The sequence below is a fragment of the Bombina bombina genome, chromosome 1 (genome assembly GCF_027579735.1).
Source record: "Bombina bombina isolate aBomBom1 chromosome 1, aBomBom1.pri, whole genome shotgun sequence".
NCBI lineage: Eukaryota > Metazoa > Chordata > Amphibia > Anura > Bombinatoridae > Bombina > Bombina bombina.
This window is the reverse complement of record NC_069499.1, coordinates 582,752,582-582,772,855: the sequence shown is the minus strand read 5'-3', so window position 1 is coordinate 582,772,855 and position 20,274 is coordinate 582,752,582.

The following is a 20,274-nucleotide window of genomic DNA, read 5'->3' as shown; positions in this document are numbered from 1 at the left end:
GTCCCTTCTAGCGGTACTAAGACCAAGGGGCATTGCAGTAGTACCTTACTTGGACGACATTCTGATTCAAGCGTCGTCCCTTCCTCAAGCAAAGGCTCACACGGACATAGTCCTGGCCTTTCTCAGATCTCACGGATGGAAAGTGAACGTAGAAAAGAGTTCTCTATCTCCATCAACAAGGGTTCCCTTCTTGGGAACAATAATAGACTCCTTAGAAATGAGGATTTTTCTGACAGAGGCCAGAAAAACAAAACTTCTAAACTCTTGTCAAACACTTCATTCCGTTCCTCTTCCTTCCATAGCGCAGTGCATGGAAGTAATAGGTTTGATGGTGGCGGCAATGGACATAGTTCCTTTTGCGCACATTCATCTAAGACCATTACAACTGTGCATGCTCAGTCAGTGGAATGGGGACTATACAGACTTGTCTCCGACGATTCAAGTAAATCAGAGGACCAGAGACTCACTCCGTTGGTGGCTGTCCCTGGACAACCTGTCACAAGGGATGACCTTCCGCAGACCAGAGTGGGTCATTGTCACGACCGACGCCAGTCTGATGGGCTGGGGCGCGGTCTGGGGACCCCTGAAAGCTCAGGGTCTTTGGTCTCGGGAAGAATCTCTTCTACCGATAAATATTCTGGAACTGAGAGCGATATTCAATGCTCTCAAGGCTTGGCCTCAGCTAGCAAAGGCCAAGTTCATACGGTTTCAATCAGACAACATGATGACTGTTGCGTACATCAACCATCAGGGGGGAACATGGAGTTCCCTGGCGATGGAAGAAGTGACCAAAATCATTCAATGGGCGGAGACTCACTCCTGCCACCTGTCTGCAATCCACATTCCAGGAGTGGAAAATTGGGAAGCGGATTTTCTGAGTCGTCAGACATTACATCCGGGGGAGTGGGAACTCCATCCGGAAATCTTTGCCCAAATTACTCAATTGTGGGGCATTCCAGACATGGATCTGATGGCCTCTCGTCAGAACTTCAAGGTTCCTTGCTACGGGTCCAGATCCAGGGATCCCAAGGCGACTCTAGTAGATGCACTAGTAGCACCTTGGACCTTCAAACTAGCTTATGTATTCCCGCCGTTTCCTCTCATCCCCAGGCTGGTAGCCAGGATCAATCAGGAGAGGGCGTCGGTGATTTTGATAGCTCCTGCGTGGCCACGCAGGACTTGGTATGCAGATCTGGTGAATATGTCATCGGCTCCACCATGGAAGCTACCTTTGAGACGAGACCTTCTTGTTCAAGGTCCGTTCGAACATCCGAATCTGGTCTCACTCCAGCTGACTGCTTGGAGATTGAACGCTTGATCTTATCAAAACGAGGGTTCTCAGATTCTGTTATTGATACTCTTGTTCAGGCCAGAAAGCCTGTAACTAGAAAAATTTACCGCAAAATATGGAAAAAATATATCTGTTGGTGTGAATCTAAAGGATTCCCTTGGAACAAGGTAAAGATTTCTAAGATTCTATCCTTTCTTCAAGAAGGATTGGAGAAAGGATTATCGGCAAGTTCCTTGAAGGGACAGATTTCTGCCTTGTCTGTGTTACTTCACAAAAAGCTGGCAGCTGTGCCAGATGTTCAAGCCTTTGTTCAGGCTCTGGTTAGAATCAAGCCTGTTTACAAACCTTTGACTCCTCCTTGGAGTCTCAACTTAGTTCTTTCAGTTCTTCAGGGGGTTCCGTTTGAACCCTTGCATTCCGTTGATATTAAGTTATTATCTTGGAAAGTTTTGTTTTTGGTTGCAATTTCTTCTGCTAGAAGAGTTTCAGAATTATCTGCTCTGCAGTGTTCTCCTCCTTATCTGGTTTTCCATGCAGATAAGGTGGTTTTACGTACTAAACCTGGTTTTCTTCCGAAAGTTGTTTCTAACAAAAACATTAACCAGGAGATAGTCGTGCCTTCTTTGTGTCCGAATCCAGTTTCAAAGAAGGAACGTTTGTTGCACAATTTGGATGTTGTTCGCGCTCTAAAATTCTATTTAGATGCTACAAAGGATTTTAGACAAACATCTTCCTTGTTTGTTGTTTATTCTGGTAAAAGGAGAGGTCAAAAAGCAACTTCTACCTCTCTCTCTTTTTGGATTAAAAGCATCATCAGATTGGCTTATGAGACTGCCGGACGGCAGCCTCCTGAAAGAATCACAGCTCATTCCACTAGGGCTGTGGCTTCCACATGGGCCTTCAAGAACGAGGCTTCTGTTGATCAGATATGTAGGGCAGCGACTTGGTCTTCACTGCACACTTTTACCAAATTTTACAAGTTTGATACTTTTGCTTCTTCTGAGGCTATTTTTGGGAGAAAGGTTTTGCAAACCGTGGTGCCTTCCATTTAGGTGACCTGATTTGCTCCCTCCCTTCATCCGTGTCCTAAAGCTTTGGTATTGGTTCCCACAAGTAAGGATGACGCCGTGGACCGGACACACCTATGTTGGAGAAAACAGAATTTATGTTTACCTGATAAATTACTTTCTCCAACGGTGTGTCCGGTCCACGGCCCGCCCTGGTTTTTTAATCAGGTCTGATAATTTATTTTCTTTAACTACAGTCACCACGGTATCATATGGTTTCTCCTATGCAAATATTCCTCCTTTACGTCGGTCGAATGACTGGGGTAGGCGGAGCCTAGGAGGGATCATGTGACCAGCTTTGCTGGGCTCTTTGCCATTTCCTGTTGGGGAAGAGAATATCCCACAAGTAAGGATGACGCCGTGGACCGGACACACCGTTGGAGAAAGTAATTTATCAGGTAAACATAAATTCTGTTTTTAAGCTTGAAAACCTCCGTGTATTGTTTGGGGAGGTATTAGCTGCTCTGAATGACTGTAACACAGTTGCAATTCCAGAGAAATTGTGTAGGCTGGATAGATACTATGCGGTGCCGGTGTGTACTGACGTTTTTCCTATACCTAAAAGGCTTACAGAAATTATTAGCAAGGAGTGGGATAGACCCGGTGTGCCCTTTTCCCCACCTCCTATATTTAGAAAAATGTTTCCAATAGACGCCACTACACGGGACTTATGGCAGACGGGACTTATTGACTTCCTAGATCTCTCTCTCAGGTGATGCAAAGGGAGGTTAAAATAATCTCTGCTCTCTACCGAAAACCATTTTCGGTCACTAGTTTGCTACGTGCCCACAGTCATCCGAAACATGTCTTCAAAGGCATAGCCAAGAGCTAATTCCTACGTGCTAAATGGAATTGTACCTTGGAGGAAATATGATAAATGATAAAGATATCCTAAAAGGTTATAGACAAGGTATTTTTTGAAAGCCATGATGTAAATAGGAAAACTTTACTAGAAAGAAAAGAGGTGTCCCTAAGAAATTACAAATTGTCTAATCAATATAAACCTAAATTCATCACACCTTACTCTAATCAATATGAAGATGTGTGCCAAATAATTAAGAAAAATTTGCCAATTTTGATGGGGGACAAAGGCTTGAGGAAAACCATTGAAAAAGGTTACATGTTTGTTCCCAAAAGGAATGTAACATTGGGCAACATTCTAGCCCCGAGCAGGTTAAGAACTGAAACCAACTCCGGCAGTTCTTGGATGCGGTTCAATGGTACCTATAAATGTGGAAGAAAGGCGTGCACATCGTGCGATTACATTAACATATCCAACATATTTAGGTCCCATGTCACGGGAGAGGAATTTCAAATTTGAAGTTGTGTTAATTGTAAAAGCACATTTGTTGTATACATAATTGAGTGCACCAAGTGTAAAAAACAGTACACAGGCAGGACCACCAGAGAGGTAGGAAAACATATTAGAGAGCAGTTGGCCTATATCTCCAATGAACGGGCATGTTCTGCACTTTCATCACACTTCATAGATCTGCATCATCAAAATGTAAATACTTTCAGATGGCAGGTGCGGCCCTCATTCCAGCTCAGCTGGTAGGGGGCAGTTTAAGGTTTTTCAAAGATATTTGGATAAATTCTGTCCAAAATCAATGGATTCAGAGCATTGTCTCTCAAGGGTATCGAATAGGATTCAGAGTAAGACCTCCTGTGAGAAGATATTTTCTCTCACGCATCCCAGCAAATCCAGTAAAAGCTCAGGCTTTCCTGAAGTGTGTTTCAGACCTGGAGTTTTCAGGGGTAATCACCATCTTATATATTTTAATTAGCATCTGCATCTTGTTGCTTTAGTAAATTTAGTTAAGTCCAAGCATTAGACATTTCTTTCATGTAATCGGCAAGAGTCCATGAGCTAGTGACATATGGGATATACAATCCTACCAGGAGGGGCAAAGTTTCCCAAACCTCAATAAATATAAATACACCCCTCACCACACCCACAATTCAGTTTTACAAACTTTGCCTCCTATGGATGTGGTGAAGTAAAGTTTGTGCTAAGATTTCTACGTTGACATGCGCTTCTCAGCATTTTGAAGCCTGATTCCTCTCAGAGTACAGCGAATGTCAGAGGGATGTGAAGGGAGTATCACCTATTGAATGCAATGGTTTTCCTCACAGGAAATCTATTTCATAGGTTCTTTGTTATCAGTCGTAGAGATTCATCTCCTACCTCCCTTTTCAGATCGACGATATACTTTCATATACCATTACCTCTACTGATAAATATATGTATAGTACTTATATTTGCCATGAGTCAGGTTCATGTATTTCCTTGTGCAGACTGTCAGTTTCATTTTTAGGGAAAATAAACATATTAAGAAATATTTTTCTTACCTGGGGTTTAGTATTTTTTTCAAATTGACTCAATTTTTTCTTGAATATTGCGGGCAGTACTAAGCCCGCGGGTGCGCCAAATTCTAGACTTTATTGCGTCCCTTTGACGCAAGTTTGTCATATCCGGCGTAGTTGACGCCGAAGCCTTACACACGGTTGCGTCGTTAGTGACGCAAGTGTGTCACTTCCGTATATTGTTGGCACCAAAAAAATTTCAGTTACGTTGTGCGTCATACTTGGCGCCAAATTTTTCATTACTTTAATACCCCATTGCTGTTTGCCTCTTGCCTTTTTCTATGTCAGAGGGCTATGCTATTTGCATTTTTTCCCATTCCTGAAACTGTCATATAAGGAAATTGATCATTTTTCTTTGTTGTTTTTTCTTTTACATTTTGCAAGATGTCTCAATCTGATCTTGCCTCAGAAGTATCTGTTGGAACTTTGCTGCCTGACATCGGTTCTACCAAAGCTAAGTGCATTTGTTGTAAGATTGTGGAAATTTATATCTCTGAATGTCATTTGTAATAGTTGTCATGATAAACTTTTACATGCAGAAAATGTGTCCATCAGTAATAGTACATTGTCAGTTGCAGTTCCTTCAACTTCTAATGTACATGATATACCTATGCATTTTTAAGAATTTGTTACTGATTCTATTCAGAAGGCTTTGTCTGCATTTCCACCTTCTAATAAATGTAAAAGGTCTTTTAAAACTTCTCACTCTGTTGATGAAATTTCAAATGACCGACAATGACCTCTGATGAGGATCTATCTGATACAGAAGATCCTTCCTCAAATATTGACACTGACAAATCTACTTATTTATTTAAAATGGAGTATATTTGTTCTTTATTAAAAGAAGTTTTAATTACTTTGGATATTGAGGTAACCAGTCCACTTGACGTTAAGTCTAGTAAATGTTTAAATGCTGTTTTTAAACCTCCTGTGGTTACTCCAGAGGTTTTTCCTATCCCTGATGCTATTTCTGATATGTTTTCTAAGGAATGGAATAAGCCAGGTACTTCTTTTATTCCTTCTTCAAGGTTTAAAAATTACATACTTTACCAGCAATTTCTATAGAGTTTTGGGAAAAAGTCCCCAAAGTTGATGGGGCTATTTCTACTCTTGCTAAACGTACCACTATTCCTATAGAAGATAGTAATTCCTTTAAGGATCCTTTAGATAGGAAGCTTGAATCTTATCTAAGGAAAGCCTATTTATATTCAGGTCATCTTCTCAGACCTGCAATTTCTTTGGCTGATATTGTGGCTGCATCAACTTTTTGGTTGGAAAATTTAGCGCAACAAGAATTGGATTCTGACATATCTAGCTTTGTTCGCTTACTGCAACATGCTAATCATTTTATTTGTGATGCCATTTTTGATATTATCAAAATTGATGTTAGGTTAGATCCATGTATTTAGCTATTTTAGCTAGCTTTGTGGCTTAAATCTTGGAATGCTGATATGACATCTAAGTCTAGATTACTATCTCTTTCTTTCCAAGGTTATAATTTATTTGGTTCTCAGTTGGATTCTATTATTTCAACTGTTACTGGGGGAAAGGGAGTTTTTCTGCCTCAGGATAAAAAACCTAAGGGTAAATCTAAGGCTTCTAACCGTTTTTGTTCCTTTCGTCAAAATAAGGAACAAAAATCTAATCCTTCCCCCAAGGAATCGGTTTCCAATTGGAAGCCTTCCTCAAATTGGAATAAATCCAATCCATTTAATAAACCAAAGTCAGCCCCTAAATCCGCATGAAGGTGCGGCCCTCATTCCAGCTCAGCTGGTAGGGGGCAGTTTAAGGTTTTTCAAAGATATTTGGATAAATTCTGTCCAAAATCAATGGATTCAGAGCATTGTCTCTCAAGGGTATCAAATAGGATACAGAGTAAGACCTCCTGTGAGAAGATATTTTCTCTCACGCATCCCAGTAAATCCAGTAAAAGCTCAGGCTTTCCTGAAGTGTGTTTCAGATCTGGAGTTTTCAGGGGTAATCATGCCGGCTCCTTTTCAGGAACAAAGTCTGGGGTTTTATTCAAATCTATTCATTGTCTCTCTGTAATCAGAGAACAGGGTATTGCGGTGTTTCCTTATTTGGACAATATCTTGGTACTAGCTCAGTCTTTACGTTCTGCAGAATCTCACACAAATCAACTAGTGTTGTTTCTTCGAAAATATGGTTGGAGGATCAATTTACCAAAAAGTTTCTTGATTCCTCAGACAAGGGTCACCTTTTTAGGTTTCCAGATAGATTGAGTGTCCATGACTCTGTCTCTAAGAGACAAGAGACGTTGGAAATTGGTTGCAGCCTGTTGGCACCTTCAGTCTCAGTCATTCCCTTCAGTGGCTATGTGCATGGAAGTTTTAGGCCTCATGACTGCAGCATCGGACGTGATTCCTTTTGCTCGTTTTCACATGAGACCTCTCCAGCTTTGTATGCTGAATCAATGGTGCAGGGATTATACAAAGATATCACAATTAATATCTTTAAAATCCCAATGTTCGACACTCTCTGACGTGGTGGTTAAATCACCAGCGTTTAGTTCAAGGGGCTTCTTTTGTTCGGCCAACCTGGACTGTGATAACTACAGATGCAAGTCTTTCAGGTTGGGGAGCTGTTTGGGGATCTCTGACAGCACAAGGGGTTTGGAAATCTCAAGAGGCGAGATTACCAATAAATATTTTAGAACTCAGTGCAATTCTCAGAGCTCTTCAGATTTGGCCTCTGTTGAAGAGAGAACCGTTCATTTGCTTTCAGACAGACAATATCACAACTGTGGCATATGTCAATCATCAGGGTGGGACTCACAGTCCCCAAGCCATGAAAGATGTATCTCGGATACTTGCTTGGGCGGAATCCAGCTCCTGTCTAATCTCTGTGGTGCATATCCCAGGTGTAGACAATTGTGAGGCGTATTATCTCAACCGTCAGACTTTACATCCGGGGGAGTGGTCTCTCCATCCAGATGTGTTTTCTCAGATTGTTCAGATGTGGGGTCTTCCAGAGATAGATCTGATGGCCTTTCATCTAAACAAGAAACTTCCCAGATACCTGCCCAGGTCCAGGGATGTTCAAGCGGAAGCAGTGGATGCGCTGACACTTCCATGGTGTTATCAACCTGCTTACATCTTTCCGCCTCTAGTTCTTCTTCCAAGAGTGATCTCAAAAATCATCATGGAACAATCGTTTGTGTTGCTGGTGGCTCCAGCATGGCCACACAGGTTTTGGTATGCAGATCTTGTTCTGATGTCCAGTTGCCAACTTTGGCCACATCCGTTAAGGCCGGACCTACTGTCTCAAGGTCCATTTTTCCATCAGGATCTCAAATCATTAAATTTGAAGGTATGGAAATTGAACGCTTAGTGCTAAGTCATAGAGCTCGTAAATCTGTTTCTAGAAAGATTTATTATCAAGTTTGGAATACTTACATTTCATGGTGTTCTTCTCATAAATTCTCTTGGCATTCTTTTAGAATTCCTAGAATTTTACAGTTTCTTCAGGATGGTTTGGATAAAGGTTTGTCAGCAAGTTCCTTGAAGGGACAAATCTCTGCTCTTTCTGTTTTATTTCACAGAAAGATTGCTAAACTTCTTGATATTCACTGTTTTGTACAGGCTTTAGTTCGTATTAAGCCTGTCATTAAATCAATTTCTCCTCCTTGGAGTCTTAATTTGGTTTTGAAGGCGTTACAGGTTCCTCCATTTGAGCCTATGCATTCTTTGGACATTAAACTACTTTCTTGGAAAGTGTTGTTCCTTTTGGCTATCTCTTCTGCTAGAAGAGTTTCTGAGCTTTCTGCTCTTAATTGTGAATCTCCTTTTCTGATTTTTCATCAGGATTAAGGCGGTTTTGCGGACTTCATTTCAATTTATACCTAAGGTTGTGAATTCTAACATTAGTAGAGAAATTGTTGTCCCTTCCTTGTGTCCTAATCCTAAGAATTCTTTGGAAAGATCCTTACATTATTTGGATGTGGTAAAAGCTTTGAAATATTATGTTGAAGCTACTAAAGATTTCAGGAAGACTTCTAGTCTATTTGTTATATTTTCGTTTCCTAGGAAAGGTCAGAAGGCTTCTGCTATTTCCTTGGCTTCTTGGTTAAAGCTTTTGATTCATTCAGCTTATTTGGAGTCGGGTAAGACCCCGCCTCAGAGAATTTTAGCTCATTCTACTAGATCATTCTCCACTTCGTGGGCTTTTAAGAATGAAGCTTCAGTTGATTAGATTTGCAAAGCAGCAACTTGGTCCTCTTTGCATATATTTACTAAATTCTACCGTTTTGATGTATTTGCTTCTTCAGAAGCAGTTTTTGGTAGAAAAGTTCTTCAGGCAGCTGTTTCAGTTTGATTCTTCTGCTGATGCTATAAGTTTTTCTTGTCATTAAAAGAATAAACTTATAATTTGGGTTGTGGATTATTTTTTTCAGCAGAAAATGGCTGTTTTTTATTTTATCCCTCCCTCTCTAGTGACTCTTGCGTGGAGTTCCACATCTTGGGTATTGATATCCCATACGTCACTAGCTCATGAAAGAAAACATAATTTATGTAATAACTTACCTGATAAATTGATTTCTTTCATATTGGCAAGAGTCCATGAGGCCCACCTTTTTATGGTGGTTATTATTTTTTGTATAAAGCACAATTATTTCCAAATTCCTTTGTTGATGCTTTTTACTCCTTTCTTTATCACCCCACTACTTGGCTATTCGTTAAATTGAATTGTGGGTGTGGTGAGGAGTGTATTTATAGGCATTTTGGGGTTTGGGAAACTTTGCCCCTCCTGGTAGGATTGTATATCCCATATGTCACTAGCTCATGGACTCGTGCCAATCTGAAAGAAATGAATTTATCAGGTAAGTTCTTACATAAATTATGTTTTTTGTATTGAACTACATACAGTCTTTCTCTTTTTTTCTAACAATATAAGATAAGATAATTATGCACGACTAGTGAGAATACTCCTTTACATTTTATCTTAATGGGCGTTTTGATTGTGTTTTAGGTAGATTCCTAGGCCTGTAGTTGCTTGCTTACTAGAAATATGAGCTAAATTATCTGTAATCATACAATGCCTTTTTACCTATTTTGTTACATTACAGCCTTAAGTTCAATGTTTTATTAATCTGAATTGTATGTGATGGATCAGAACACAATAGTCTAAGTTGGTGAAGTGAAATGAGAAAAATATATACATAAAACTATTTTTTAGAAATTGAAAACAGAAAATTGGCAAGTGCGTATGTATTCACCCCCTTTGTTATGAAGCCCATAAAAAGCTCTAGTGCAACCAATTACCTCCAGAAGTCACATAACCACCTGTGTGCAATCTAAGTGTCACATAATCTGTTATTACATATACACACCTTTTTTGAAAGGCCCCAGAGGCTGCAACACCTAAGCAAGAGGCACCACTAACCAAACACTGCCATGAAGACCAAGGAACTCTCCAAACAAGTAAGGGGCAATGTTGTTGAGAAGTACAAGTCAGGGTTAGGTTATAAAAAAATATTCAAATCTTTGATGATCCCCAGGAGCACAATCAAATCTATCATAACCAAATGGGAAGAACATGGCACAACAGAAAACCTGCCAAGAGACGGCCGCCCACCAAAACTCACGGACCGGGCAAGGAGGGCATTAATCAGAGAGGCATCACAGAGACCTAGGGTAACCCTGGAGGAGCTGCAGAGTTCCGCAACAAAGACTGGATTATCTGTACATAGGACAACATTAAGCCGTACACTCCATAGAGTTGGGCTTTATGGCAGAGTGGCCAGAAGAAAGCCATTACTTTCAGCAAAAAACAATATGGCACGTTTTGAGTTTGCGAAAAGGCACGTGGGAGACCCCCAAAATGTATAGAGGAAGGTGCTCTTGTCTGATGAGACTAAAATTGAACTTTTCGGCCATCAAAGAAAACGCTATGTCTGGCGTAAACCCAACACATCAAATCACCCAAAGAACACCATCCCCACAGTGAAACATGGTGGTGGCAGCATCATGCTGTGGGGATGTTTTTCAGCAGCCGGGACTGGGAAACTGGTCAGAGTTTATGGAAATATGGATGGTGCTAAATACAGGGATATTCTTGAGCAAAACCTGTACCACTCTGTGCGTGATTGGAGGCTAGGACGGAGGTTCACCTTCCAGCAGGACAATGACCCCAAACACACTGCTAAAGCAACACTTGAGTGGTTTAAGGGGAAACATGTAAATGTGTTGGAATGGCCTAGTCAAAGCCCAGACCTCAATCCAATAGAAAATCTGTGGTCAGACTTAAAAATTGCTGTTCACAAGCGCACACTATCCAACTTGAAGGAGCTGGAGCAGTTTTGCAAGGAGGAATGGGCAAAAATCCCAGTGGTAAGATCTGGCAAGCTCATAGAGACTTATCCAAAGCGACTTGGAGGTGTGATTGCCGCATAAGGTGGCTCTACAAAGTATTGACTTTAGGGGGGTGAATAGTTATTGTCATACTCTGCAAGGGAGCAGGTTCAGGGGTAAGGAGCTGTTGTGCAGAGGTGTCAGGTTTTGTTTTTAATGTTGTGTTTTGTCTACGTGAGTCTTTCCTTTTAGGCATAAATAAACAGGTACAAGGTTTTAGGATATAAAGGAGATGGTTTTATTTGTAGGATAAAGCAATGTAGAGATATGCAATTAGATAAGACAAAGTCTATAGGTTGTTGTATTAGGCAGGAATTACAGTTCTTTGTAATAACAGGCAGGAATGCAGAGCTTTGTAATAACAAACAGGATACTTGCATATGCTGTAGAAGTGGAACTGTGTAATAACAGGCAGGAATGCAGAGCTTTGTAATAACAAACAGGATATTTGCATATGCTGTAGACTGGAACTGTGTAATAACACTCAGGAATGCAGTGCTTTGTAATAAACAGAATACTTGCATATGCTGTAGACTGGAACTGTGTAATAACACGCAGGAATGCAGAGCCTTGTAATAACAAACATGATAATTGCATATGCTGTAGAACTGGTACTTTAAGGAAATTTGCATAAACTGCAAACTGGTACTTTGTAGAAACAAACAGGAAACTTGCATAAACTGCAAATTGGAACTTTGTAGAAACAAAGAGGATACTTGCATAAACTGCAAATTGGAACTTTGTTGAAACAAACAGGATATTTGCATAGACTGCAATTTGGAACTTTTTAGTATCAGGAAACAAGCAAGCAAAAGTACCTGAGTCAGTCCTTAGGAAAGAGAGTTTTAGGCAAGATCAATTGCCAGGAAATCAGTCCCAAAATGAAACACAGTGCCAAGGGATTATCCAGAAGAGTAGTCAGTAATTGAAGCATAAATCAGGAACCAGGAAATCCAACAAATCTGTATTTTAAACAGGAAACAGGAGCAGAGAGTCTTTCAGAGTATAACTCTTAATGTCAATGCACAGAATTGCAATCAAACCTCCCAGATAAAGCAGGCTGCTGATTACCTGATTTGTTTCAGCTGGCAAGCAGGTGGAGCCAGAGAGCCAAAGTTGCTGCAAACAGAAAAACAATATTCTTTTCCTGTGATCAAGCCATCTGGTGGCATAGTGGTAAAACAACAGGCTGGGAAAGAACAGCAGCAGAAATATAAACAGGTCTCAGGTTCAATTCCAGGCTGAACCATGACAGTTATGCACATTGACTTTTTCTGTTATTTTGTTATATTTGTTGTTTGCTTCACAATAATAAAAAAAAAAATCTTCAAAGTTGTGGGCATGTTCTGTAAATTAAATGATGCAAATCCTCAAACAATCCATGTTAATTCCAGGTTGCGAGGCAACAAAACACGAAAAATGCAAAGGGGGTGACTACTTTTGCAATGCATTGTACTTATACTGACGTCTTATACGCCGTATATATAGAAAATCTGATAATGTCACACACTAATATTGACAGAGGCATACTCTTCATATTCATATATTCATATATAGGCATACATTTCTCTTAATAAGCTCTTTATATATTATGTCCTACTTCTTGTTTCTGTTCAGTATGATACCATTGCTGTTACTCTGGTAAATATGTATACCATATATGCCATTCAATTGCTATTGTTATATATAAATCCTGTTTATTGATTGGTATTATTTAACATTGTACCCCATTTCTGGTTCTAAAAATTTAAATGTATACTTAAATTCGTCTCCCAGTAACCAAGTATCAATTTGAACACATATATTAAGTTTGTACTGTGTAAATATAGGGTTAAGCTTCTGGGCTATATGATTTTAACCAATCAGGATAATGGAGTGTTTTGCATAAAAGGAAGCACCATCTTACTTTTTGTTCGAAGTTTTGGAAGCGGCCCCCAAGGGAGAAGAAAACTTTACCAGTGGCCCCAATGTAATTTGACTTTGAGACCCCTGCTTTAGAGCTTGGGTATTTGTTACCACAAGTAATGAATTAAGCAGTGGACTCTCCTCCCATTAAGATGGAAAACATCAATTATGCTTACCTGATAATTTAATTTCTTTTTAAAGATACGAAGAGTCCACGGATTTCATCCTTGTGGGATATCGCCTCCTGGTCAGCAGGAGGAGCCAAAGAGCACCACAGCAGAGCTGTATATATAGCTCCTCTCTTCCCTCCCACTCCAGTCATTCTCTTTGCCTGTGTTAGTGATAGGAAGAGGTAAAGTGAGGTGTTAGTTTAGATTCTTCAATCAAGAGTTTTTTATTTTTAAAATGGTACCAGTATGTGCTATTTTATTTAGAGTGTAGCCGTATTCCTTGTCAGCTTCTAGAGCTACAGGTGGCTTTAAAGCAATGGGAACTGGTGGGATTCACTTCTCACTGCGCCTCCCATACTCGGTGCTGCCCTTCACATGATGGTCTTAGCATATTTTAACTAAGACCCTGTATGTCTCCACAGATCTACAGGAGGGAACAGAAAGACCTCTTGAATGTGGGACTGATCATGCTGTCGCTCAGCTTCAAGGTACGTGCAGCTTTTATATTCTGGGACAATAATTTACTCAGAAAATTCTGTAGTTGTTGCCTATTAAATAGTGGGGGATTTAGACCTTCTGGGGCAAGGACTACCCTTAGTACTATGTACCACTCGGCTCAAGGGGACACTTGGACATGTAGTAAGTATATGTCACGTCGAGGGACTATGTCTAATTAGGCTCCTATTGTGACGACTCATTTTATTTATTATGGGGCTGTGTGACGCAGGGGACTTTGTTCCGGAGCTAGGAAGGCTCCGATATGGATTGTGACAGTGTTTTTGTGACTGGGGGTTGTTTATTAATCAGGGTTCAAAGCCCTGCAACGCGGTCAGTTTGTTTTGTTTTTCCTGGCGATCGCTTGTTGATTCTTAGCTGGAGGTTCACTGTCTTGCCGGCCACGAGGGGCGGGGTTAGTTTTGCGCGCTTTAGACCGGATGTGTCTAGAAGCTGCGCATTTTCTTTCTGACGTCGGACGCCCGGCAGAGGATTTGTCGCTTCTAGCCGTTCGCTAAGACCGCATGGTTGGAGTTTAGAGCAGGTGGTCTTAGGCATTCAGGAGTCTTGCAGGCTGTGTTTAGTGTGCTGTGGGGGCAGGTAGGCGCTGCAGCGGAGCTGTGTCGAGGAGGTACACTGTTGTTTAAGTCTTTTACAGGAATTGCTGTTAATTACTATCACAGTTTCTACTTATTTGGGGTTGTAAAATTTGGGTATATTTACAATTAGAGACTCAGTTTCACTCTGTTGCCCTAGATTTGTCAACAGTCATATTAGGCTGTTTTTATATTTCTGAGAGTTTTAATATATTAGATATTTTACAGTACCAAAATCGAAATTGTTTATGATCATGGAGGATCTTCAGAGCATTGCATGTTCCTTATGTTTGAATGCCAATGTGGAATCCCCTGTTACTTTTTGCCCCTCATGCACTGAGAGGACATTACAGTTTAGAGAGCAAATTTTCTTTAATAAAAGTTTGTCAAAAGCGGATGCTTCTCAGGGTTCTGCTGAGGAGATTCAGAGTATGCCGCAACTTTCTCCCCTTGCGTCACAGCCCTTACCGCCCACTCAAGCGGCGCCAGCTTCTGCTGCGATCACACTGCAGGATATTGCTGCAGTTATGTCATCTACACTTTCAAAGGCGTTATCTGCTTTTCCAGTACTTCAAGGCAAACGCAGTAGGAAGGATAACCACATGGTCCATGCAGCTTCTGATGCTTTGATGGCAATCTCCGATGTACCATCCCAGGGTTCTGAATTGGGTGGTATGGAGGCCCTATCCGAGGTTGAACTTTTTGACTCAGGAAGTGTATTACCCCTGACAGACTCGGATGTAATGTCTTTCAGGTTAAGCTTGAACACCTCCGCCTGTTGCTAAGGGAGGTTTTGGTTACTCTGGACGACTGTGATTCAATTGTGGTTCCTCTAGAAAAATTGAATAAGTTGGACAGATATTTAGAGGTCCCTTCTTATTCTGATGTTTTTCCAGTTCCTAAGAGAACTTCAGAAATTATTGCTAAGGAATGGGAGAGACCAAGTATTCCATTCTCCCCTTCTCCGGTTTTCAAGAAAATGTACCCTATAGCTGACGCCATTAGGGGCTCTTGGCAGACGGTCCCTAAGGTGGAGGGAGCTATTTCCACCTTAGCTAAACAAACTACTATTCCTATCAAGGATAATTGTGCCTTCAAAGACCCTATGGATAAGAAATTGGAGGGCCTCCTTAAAAAGATCTATGTTCATCAAGGGTTGCTATTGCAACCGGCAGCCTACATTGTTACGGTTACGATTGCGGTTGCTTATTGGTTTAATGGTTTGGAAGAATCTCTTAAAACTGAGACGACTTTTGAAGAAATAGAGGATAGGATTAAAGCACTCAAATTAGCTAATTCATTTATTACAGATGCTTCGTTGCAGATTACCAAATTGCCGGCAAAGAGTTCACGGTTTTCCATCTTAGCACGCAGAGCCTTATGGTTGAAATCTTGGTCTGCAGATGTGTCATCTAAGTCTAAGCTTTTAGCTATTCCTTACAAGGGGAGGACCCTGTTCGGGCCTGACTTGAAGGAGATTATTTCTGACATCACGGGAGGTAAGGGTCATTCCCTCCCTCAGGATAAGAAATCCAAACAGAGAGGTCGACAGAGTAATTTTTGTTCCTTTCGAAACTTTCAAGGGAATCCCCCCTTCCTCTTCCTCTAAACAGGAAGGTAACTTTGCAAACCAAATCTACCTGGAGACCAAACCAGTCTTTGAACAAGAAGCTTGCTGCTGCTCCCAAGTCAGCATGAAGGGTTGGCCCCCGATCCGGGACCGGATCTAGTAGGGGGCAGACTGTCTTTCTTCATCCAGGCTTGGATGAGAGATGTTCAGGATCCCTGGGCATTAGAGATAGTGTCTCAGGGATACAAGCTGGAATTCAGAAATTCTTCCCCCAGAGGAAGGTTTCTTCTTTCTTGATTGTCTGTAGACCAGATAAAGAGAGAGGTGTTCTTACGTTGTGTAAGAGACCTCTCCTCCATGGGAGTAATCTGTCCCGTTCCAATTCAGGAACAGGGACAGGGGTTTTATTCAAATCTATTTGTAGTTCCCAAAAAAGAGGGAACTTTCAGACCTATCTTAGATCTCAAGAGTCTAAACAAGTTTCTCAGAGTTCCATCTTTCAAGATGGAAACTATTTGTTCCATTCTTCCATTGATCCAGGAGGGTCAATTCATGACAACGGTGGATCTAAAGGATGCATATCTTCATGTTCCTATCCACAGAGATCATCACAAGTTCCTGAGGTTTGCCTTTCTGGACAAACATTTTCAGTTTGCGGCTCTTCCTTTCGGTCTGGCCACGGCGCCCAGGATTTTCACAAAAGTTCTGGGTTCCTTATTGGCAGTTATAAGGCCGCGGGGCATCGCGGTGGTGCCTTATCTGGACGATATACTGATCCAGGCGTCATCATTTCAACTGACAAGGTCCCATACCGACACTGTGCTTTCCTTCCTAAGGACCCACGGGTGGAAGGTAAACCTGGAAAAGAGTTTAACACTTCAGACAAGAGTACCCTTTCTGGGAACTGTAATCGACTCTATTTCGATGAAGATTTTTCTGATGGAGGTCAGAAAGTTAAAAATTTTGAATACATGTCGAACCATTCATTCCAATCCTCGTCCGTCAGTGGCTCAGTGCATGGACGTAATTGGATTGATGGTGGCGGCAATGGACATCGTTCCATTTGCTCATTTTCATCTCAGGCCTCTGCAACTAAGCATGCTCAGGCAGTGGAATGGAGATTATACAGATTTGTCTCCTTGAATAAATCTAGATCAGGAGACAAGGGACTCTCTTCTATGGTGGTTGTCGTTGGATCATCTTTCCCAGGGGACATGCTTCCGCAGTCACTCATGGGAGATAGTGACAACGGATGCCAGCCTGTTAGGGTGGGGAGCAGTCTGGAACTCCCTAAGGGCTCAGGGTGTATGGACTCAGTTGGAGTCTCTCCTTCCCATAAATATTCTAGAGTTGAGAGCAATATTCAATGCGCTTCGGGCTTGGCTTCGGTCCAATTCATCAGATTCCAGTCGGACAACATAACGACGGTAGCTTACATCAATCATCAGGGATTAACAAGAAGTTCCTTAGCAATGACAGAAGTAGCCAGGATAATACAGTGGGCGGAGTCTCACTCTTGCCATCTCTCTGTGATCCACATCCCAGGGGTGGAAAACTGGGAAGCAGATTTTCTGAGCAGACGGACATTTCATCCGGAAGAGTGGGAACTCCATCCGGAGGTATTTTCCTACCCGATTCTCAGATGGGGCAGGCCGGAGTTGGATATCATGGCATCTCGCCAGAATGCCAAACTTCCGAGATACGGGTCCAGGGATCCCCAGGCCGAGCTGATAGATGCCTTGGTCTTTCAGCCTAGCTTTTGTGTTTCCTCCATTTGCTCTCCTTCCCCAGGTGATTGCTTGAATCAAACAGGAAAGGGCTTTGGTGATCCTCATCGACTTGGTATGCCGATCTGGTGGACATGTCATCTCAGCCACCGTGGATGCTCCCATTGAGGAAAGACTTTCTCATTCAGGGCCCCTTCCATCATCTGAATCTAGTTTCTCTGCAGCTGACTGCTTGGAGATTGAACGTTTAATTTTGTCTCAGCGTGGGATTTTATGATTCGGTCATAGATACATTGATTCAGGCACGTAAGCCTGTTACTAGAAAAATTTACCATAAGATATGGCATAAATATCTTTATTGGTGTGAATCCAAGGGTTACTCATGGAGTAGGGTTCGGATTCCCAGGATTTTGTCTTTTCTTCTAGACGGATTGGAGAAAGGGTTGTCAGCAAGTTCCTTAAAAGGACAGATTTCTGCTTTTTCTATTTTGTTACACAAGCGTCTGGCAGATGTTCCAGATGTTCAATTTTTTTGTCAGGCTCTAACTAGAATCAGGCCTGTTTTTAGACCAATTGCTCCTCCTTGGAGTTTGAATTTAGTTCTTAAAGTTCTTCAAGGGGTTCCGTTTGAACCTATGCATTCCATTGATATTAAGTTATTATCTTGGAAAGTTGTATTTTTGGTTGCTATTTCTTCTGCTCGCAGAGTAACTGAGCTTTCGGCATTACAATGTGATTCTCCTTATCTTATTTTTCATTTTGATAAGGTGGTGTTACGTACCAAACCTGGTTTTCTTCCTAAGGTTATTTCAAATAAAAATATTAATCAGGAAATTGTTGTTCCTTCCTTGTGTCCTAATCCTTCTTCTAAGAAGGAGCGTCTGTTGCATAATTTGGACGTGGTCTGTGCTTTGAAGTTCTACTTACAGGCGACTAAGGATTTTCGCCAATCGTCTTCATTATTTGTTGTTTTTTTCTGGGAAACGTAGGGGGCAGAAAGCTACGGCTACCTCTCTTTCTTTTTGGCTGAAGAGTATCATCCGCTTTGCATATGAGACTGCTGTACAGCAGCCTCCTGAACGAATTACGGCTCATTCCACTAGGGCTGTGGCTTCCTCATGGGCATTCAAAAATGATGCTTCTGTTGAACAGATTTGAAAGGCTGCAACTTGGTCGTCTCTTCACACTTTTTCCAAATTTTATAAATTTGATATCTTTGCCTCATCTGAGGCTGTTTTTGGGAGGAAAGTTCTACAAGCAGTGGTGCCTTCCGTTTAGGTTCCCTGTCTTGTCCCTCCTCTTTCATCCGTGTACTATAGCTTTGGTATTGTATCCCACAGTAAGGATAAAATCCGTGGACTCGTATCTTTAAAAAGAAAAGGAAATGTATGCTTACCTGATAAATTTGTTTCTTTTTAGATATGATGAGTCCACGGCCCAATCTGTTTTTATGAGACAGGTATTTTTGTTAAACTTCAGTCACCTCTGCACCTTGGCTTTTTCTTTCTCTTCCTCTTCCTAACTTCGGTTGAATGACTGGAGTGGGTGGGAAGGGAGGAGCTATATATACAGCTCTGCTGTGGTGCTCTTTGCCTCCTCCTGCTGACCAGGAGGCGATATCCCACAAGTAAGGATGAAATCCGTGGACTCATCGTATCTAAAAAGAAACAGATTTATCAGGTAAGCATAAATTTCCTTTTCCATCTGTGGGAGGAGAGTTCACTTCACCTGCCCGTTTCTCCGGTGGGTGGACCTAAATTTAATATTATTCTTCTGGCACCATTTATAACCTGATATTTCTCCTATTGTTCCTTGTTCCCTTGGCAGAATGACTGGGGGATGAGGGGAGTGAGGGAGGTATTTAAGCCTTTGGCTGAGGTGTCTGCCTCCTCCTGGTGGCCAGGTTCTTAATTCCCACAAGTAATGAATGAAGCAGTGGACTCTCCTCCCACAGATGGAAATGAAATTATCAGGTAAGCATAATTTATGCTTTTAGGTAATTGTATCTCATCTATCTCTTCTACCCATACTCCATTTCTAGCTGTGTTCAGAGATATATCCCCATCATTCTTTATTCAAGCAACCTTAATACATATTATAAAGAAACATTTCACTAAGCCATATTCATGCTAATATAATCTTCCTACTTCCCCTTCTATCATTTTACCCTTTTCTTCCAGCCAGTAGACTCTCGTAAACTGAACACACCCACTCACTGCTAATACAAAGACCACTTTGCTATACTTGTATTACTTTTATTATTTTTTGAAACAGTTGATCACCCCTTTTCCTTCACACAATTTTTTCACTTGCACTTTTTCATATTTTTTTTTTGTTGCCTCAAGACTCCCTCTGCATTTACTCAGAAATTATTTGGTTATCAAACTTTATCCCTGATAATGACACAAATCTATTAATCTTAGATTTCTTTACTTTTTGTCCACCAGCCAAGCCCTCAGCTCTTGCTTTTATCACCCCAATTAACCATATAGATTCTAAGGTTTCATGATAACAGGGGTATACATTTCTGGATAAGTAAATCACAATTTAAATCACTAGTGTGTAAGTCTTAATTTAAATCATGATTTTTTACATAAAGGTTTACTTTTTAGAGTAATAACTTTTCAGATTATGTTTCCAGTTAGTAATATTAGAAATACAGTGATAATTATGAAATTAACAGGTTTTTCAGCTTTACTTTATTCGAAGGAGCAA